This window comes from Moschus berezovskii, chromosome 15 (genome assembly GCF_049115385.1).
Source record: "Moschus berezovskii isolate FMDL1 chromosome 15, NW_MosBer_1.0, whole genome shotgun sequence".
Taxonomy (NCBI): Eukaryota; Metazoa; Chordata; class Mammalia; order Artiodactyla; family Moschidae; genus Moschus; species Moschus berezovskii.
Window position 1 is genome coordinate 36,475,735 of NC_142474.1, and position 6,000 is coordinate 36,481,734.

Here is a 6,000-nt window from a genome sequence, read left to right on the forward strand (position 1 = left end):
TCTCCCCACTCACTGCTCTCCCTCTGTAATCAAAAGGATTAGACTAGAATGACTCTGGCTTGAGTGAATGGAGGGACACTGGCACCATTCCCTAGCCTAAGCAAGACATGAGAAGGAACAAATTTGGAATGAGAAGAATCAATTCTGCAGATTTCCTTTGCCAGGTAAGAACACATATTCAGAGGTCTCAGGGATAAAGAGATAGATATCTTTGAGGGTCATAATTCCACCTACCACATTGTTATTTATCAAGGAAATAACTTTGATATTACAATTTATAAACATTCCAAACTAATTAAGGAGGAAGGGACTTCCCTGGTGGTCCAGTGGTTAACAGTCCACCTGCCAATTCAGGGGACATGAGTTTGATCCCTGGTCTGGGAGGATTTTATATGACTTGGAGAAACAAAGCCTGTGTGCCACAGCTACTGAGCCCACACTCTAGAGCCCATGGGCTGCAACGACTGAACCCGAGTTCTGCAGCTACTGAAGCCTGCACCCCCTAGAGTCTGTGTACGACGACTGGAGAGTAGTCCCTGCTCACTGCAATTAGAGAAAGCCTGCTTGCAGCAACAAAGATCCAGCATGGCCAAAATAAATAGATAAATAAAAAGAAGAGCTCTATCGCTCTAAATTTTCAAGTGATTGTAGGAATCCCTTTGGTGTTTGCATCTACCAGCTGAAATTTACAGAGAAGGCAGTGGTCTGAGAAAGCACTGGCTGCCTCCCAGCAACTTACCAGAAGTGCTTCTCCTTTTGGAGTTGAGAATAAATTTGGAATAGAGTTGGTGCCAGAGAAAGTAGGAAAAGAAAGCGGAGAAAGAGACATTGGGGCAGAAAACACTCTTTCAGCCAGATGCAGAGAACAGTTGCATTGAGCCCCTAAACAGGTAGAAAATTTGCCTCTGGGAGCGAAAAAAAGAATGTTAAGCATTCAGTTCAATTCAGTTGCTTAGTTGTGTCTGACTCTTTGTGACCCCATGGATGGCAGCACGCAAGGCCTCCCTGTCCATCACCAACTCCCAGAGCCTACTCAAACCCATGTCCATTGCGTCAGTGATGCCATCCAACCATCTCATCCTCTGTCGTCCCCTTCTCCTCCTGCCTTCAATCTTTCCCAGCATCAGGGTTTTTTTCCAGTGAGTCGGTTTTTCTCATCAGGTGGCCAAAGCATTGGCGCTTCAGCTTCATCCTCAGTCCTTCCAATGAATAGGCATTAGTGCTGCATTTAACCCAAGGATTCATTTGTTGTGCGGGACTGATTCCCCAGAGATATTTCCTGCTTCAGTGATTGTTGACTTTGCCAAATTTTGTCTATCCGTAGCTTCTCCCTGAATCTGCTGTTGATCTGACCAAGTTTCCCCATCCCATTCATTCCAACTCCTCTCAGTTTAGATTTAATATAGTCCCAGGTTTAAAAGAGGACTTATTAATTATTATCAAAGTTTGTGTGCTGTGCTTAGTCACTCATCATGTCCGACTCTTTGTGACCACATGGACTGAAGCCTGCCAGGGGGAATCTCCAGGCAAGAATACTGGAGTGTGTTGCCATGCCCTACTCCAGGGGATCTTCCCAACCCAGAGACCAAATCCAGGTCTCCTGCACTGCAGAATTCTTTATCGTCTGAGCCACCAGAGTACTTACCAGTCATTCTCCCTTTCCCTACCTTGGCTCTTTGCAAATAAAAGGTTGTATTTTTCCCTTCACCAGTCTACAGGTAAAAGGATATTAATTATTTTAGTTTAAACTAAGCAAATAGATTCAAAGGCCAGAGATATTTTTAGTCTCTATACGACCATACGAGAAAACTTAGAATGTATTTTATGCCCAATATGGCACCTTGTATTTTCCAAAGATGGTCACAATTAATGGCTCCCTTCTCCCTGATTCTTACAAGGTAACTGATACTCCTCCCCTTAAGAAGTGCAGCCTGTCTTCCCTGCCCTTCAATCTGAGTGAGCACGTGACTGTGGTAGAATTGATGCTATGTGTGGCATTTAAGGCTTGACCATAAAAGATAGCCCAGCTCTGCCCAGATTCTCTTGGGATATGCATGCTTAGAATCCAGCCTCCTTGCTATGAGGAAGCCCAGAGCCATGGACAGACCACATGTTGGTGTCCCAGCCCCAGCCCAGACCAGCTGAGGTCTCAGCCAACAAGCACTGCCAGATATGTGAGTAAGCAAACTTTCAGATAATGTTATCCTCAAATTAAGTCACTCCCTGATGTTTGAATCTTCCCAGATGAGGTCCTAAGCACTACGGAGCAGAGACAAGATATCCTTCTGTGCTCTTTCTGAATTCCTGATCCCTGGGATCCACAATTATAATAAAATGGTGGTTCCGTTCCGTTCTGTTCTGTTCCATTGCTCAGTCGTGTCCGACTCTATGCGACCCCGTGGACTGTAGCCTACCAGGCTTCTCCGTCCATGGGATTCTCCAGGCAAGAATACTGGAGTGGGTTACCGTTTCTATTAAGCTTAGAGCAGTCTGTGTTGCAGTAATAGTTACTGGAACACTCAGATTAGACACAAATGTAGAAAGATACATTCTTGCCAGCAAACACAAACACAATAACCTTAACAAGATGCCCAAATTTTACCATTTTCCCAACAGTTTATTTCTTAAAAATAACAAATGTCTCAACTTCATTAATCTAATCCAGGCTGGGCTTTCCTTCTTCCTCCAATGCAATTCATCTTTTCCAAGAAATTGATGTGGCTGGAGCTCAATGCTGTAGAGATTTCATGAAATCTCATAGAACCCAGAAACAAATCTTATTTAAAAGAATACACTTAGTTTTTTTATTAAAAATTATTTTTGTAAAATGTGGTTAATAAGGCAACAAAGCATGAAAGAAACTCCTTTTGAGGGGGGTGTTGAAGGGGAGAGGGAAGGAACAAGACGATAAATGCTGAGAGTGAGGTTGCAAATGATAATAACTATTCAGTAGAAAAAAATAGCTTTCCCCATCCTTAGAATGCTGGTGATTACAGATCTGTTGAAACAGAGCCCCTTTCTGAAATAATTTTTTGATCCATTTTGCTAGGTTAAATCTCCCTTCCACTGTCCACCCTTGAAAAATATCTGTAGACTCTGAGTTCAGCAAGTAATTGTTTTCTGATAAAGTGTTTTGTGGGCTTCCCTGGTGGCACATTGGTAAAGAATCCACCAGCCCATGCAGGAGACTTGGATTCAGTCCCTTGCGGGGGGAAGATTCCCTAGAGTAGAAAATGGTTTGTGAGGTTAGTTATATGGAGGAAGCCGTTCATTCTTTCATTCAATAAATATCTGTGTTGACTCTATCCCTGGGAGGGATGATGAGGGCAGATGGTGGCTGAGATGGACATTTGGGGTGAGGCAGATGGATGATTTGATCAACCTTAAACAAAGAATGTAATTTAATTAAGTGTTTCAATGCTAATAATGCTAAGGAATTTCCTTATTTCTTAGAATCATTTAAACTTACCTGTGTTCTTTGAAATTCTTTTAAAGAATGTGAAGTAGAGAATTGGGTTACTTAATAAGGTCTCTTGAATAATTATATTAGATGCTTTTTAATGATATTCTTTTTAATATCAACTACTTATTCTTTTGAATGTGACTGCTTTTTTGATGGATAGCTCAAGAAAGCAAAGGCTGGCTTATGTGTGTGGGTTGATGGATACAGATTGCGATTTCATAACAGTTTTTAATGCTTGACTTCACTCAAAAATTCAGCTTATGAACAGAAGAGCCTGAGACAGCTGATGATGGAAATCCTCTGACGTTCCCTAAACCACAGTACTGACACTGCCACCTCTTCCCTGCAGCCTCACACCGCAGAGAGCCATCTGCAAACATGCTGAGTACTGGTTCACCACACTTCTCTCCCTGAGCTGCTAGTGCTGATGCTATTTTAGCAAGACAAAGGTGATGGATGGTCTTTTTGATGATGCCTAGGAACACCAAAAGCTGTCCTTATGACACACCAGCGTTTCTAAGAAAGCTTCAGATTGTATCTCGTTGCTTCTATCCCAAGCAGTGGTCAGAATTGCAGGAATATTAACTGATTGAGTCCATGTGACAATTATAAAGGATAAAGTATATTATTGCATCTCATTTAAAGATAAGGAAGCTGAAGCACAGATAGGTTAAGTAACTTGTCCGAGATTGCAGTGAACGGAAAAGTCAGGATTGGAACCCTAAACTCTGGCTCCAGAGTCCAAGTTCTTAGTCATTACACAATGATGCTATTAAGAGTTCATGTCCTTCTTTATTTAAAAACAAAAGCATACCCCTAAACAAAAATTCTAAGAGGCCAAATTGCTGATGCATTTGGTCTTTCTTCTAGATTCATCCATCCAGTAATTGATAGGAACAACACTTCTAACCTTTTGCAGTTATTTTTACACAAAGAACATTCTAAAACATACAGTTTTGGAGAGTCCACTTTTGGAAAGGATACATTTATGACTAGCAGATAGCAGGATCTGATTTGCAGTGAAACAGTCAGTTTTCAGAAGCTGCCAGGGCTTCTGAAACAAAACCTGGGACAATGTTCATAATGGAAATGTGCAGAGGCCAGGAAATGGCTGAACAATTTCTCATGATCATCTGAGGCAAACTGCAAGGACTCAACCAGTCATTTACACATATGCTCTCATTCCATCGTATCTCTATAACTTTTATACCCCCATCTTTGTGGCAGTACATTTATTGCTAAGGCCAACTGGAAGTTTCAAAATAATTATAGAGAATTCAGTTTGTTTATATTAATAACACTAGCTGCCTTGTCTGTGGCATTCCCCTTGAAAATCTCCACCATCATCCCACTCCCCCAACCCCCACACCCACAAAACACACACACTCACACTTTCTCTCTCATACACACACAATGATTTATTGAGGAAAAAACAGTCTTGATGTACTGTAACTTTTCCCATCAAGAGACAGTTTTTTTGTGACTTGATTCTGAACCTAGCTATTTAACTTTCTTTGTCCAATGTTACCTGGCATATAGGATGCAAACAGAGGCTTGAAAACTACATCGCAGTGGAGCTTACCTCTGGTGCTGGAAGCCTCTTCTGCCATCCAGTAAACAAGCCCAGGCTACCTTGCTGTGTGATGAATAACATATGGCAAAGTCATCCAGTCACCCCAGCTGATATCAAAACAAGTACCAGACATGTGAGTGAACTGCCTTCCCCTGCTCCTCCTTCCACCCACAAACCAATCAGCCTACCAACCAGCAGACAATTGAGTGAGGCCACCCTAGAGTATCCAAGCTCAACTTAGCAGGCCCAGAAAGACAAAATGTTCATTTGACTAACAGAACTGTGAGCAAATAAAATGGATGCTGTTTGGGAATGATTTATAAAATAGCAAAAGTTAACTGATACCCATCTTTACCTATTCACATGGCTATTTGGGAACCTGCTTTTCCTTAGAAGAGGGAATTAGACTCTACATTTTGATGATAAGTAGCAAAGGAATTGAAGCCATTTAACCCATTATTATTGAGAGTCCCTTGGACTGCAAGGAGATCCAACCAGTCCATTCTAGAGGAGATCAACCCTGGGTGTTCATTGGAAGGACTGATGCTAAAACTGAAACTCCAATACTTTGGCCACCTCATGCGACGAGTTGACTCACTGGAAAAGACTTCTGATGCTGGGAAGGATTGGGGGTGGGAGGAGAAGGGGACGACAGAGAATGAGATGGCTGGATGACATCACCAGCTTGATGGACATGAGTCTGAGTGAACTCCGGGAGTTGGTGATGGACAGGGAGGCCTGGCGTGCTGTGATTCATGGGGTCGCAAAGAGTCGGACATGACTGAGCGACTGAACTGAACTGAACTGATAACTTTCTGATTTTAACAGATGCTATTTAAATTACAGCTTCAAGTTGTATGGTATTTGGAGATTCAAGGTAAAGAAAACCTAAATTTAAAGAACGTTAATGACCAATAAAAATTCCCCCTCAGCCTCATATTTCCATGATCTATGGATTTTATTC

The 6,000-nt window shown here is 42.0% G+C and overlaps 1 protein-coding gene across 1 annotated transcript in view; it reads right to left on the reverse strand.

Moving 5' to 3' along the window:
* The window catches only part of SHLD1 (shieldin complex subunit 1), a 161,161-nt gene extending 156,094 nt beyond the window's left edge, over window positions 1-5,067 (reverse strand). The window contains exon 1 of the mRNA XM_055431992.2: window positions 5,046-5,067. The gene's annotated coding sequence lies outside the window, so the exon portion shown is untranslated. The remainder of the gene's footprint in view (window positions 1-5,045) is intronic.
* Between the last annotated feature and the right edge of the window lie 933 nt (window positions 5,068-6,000).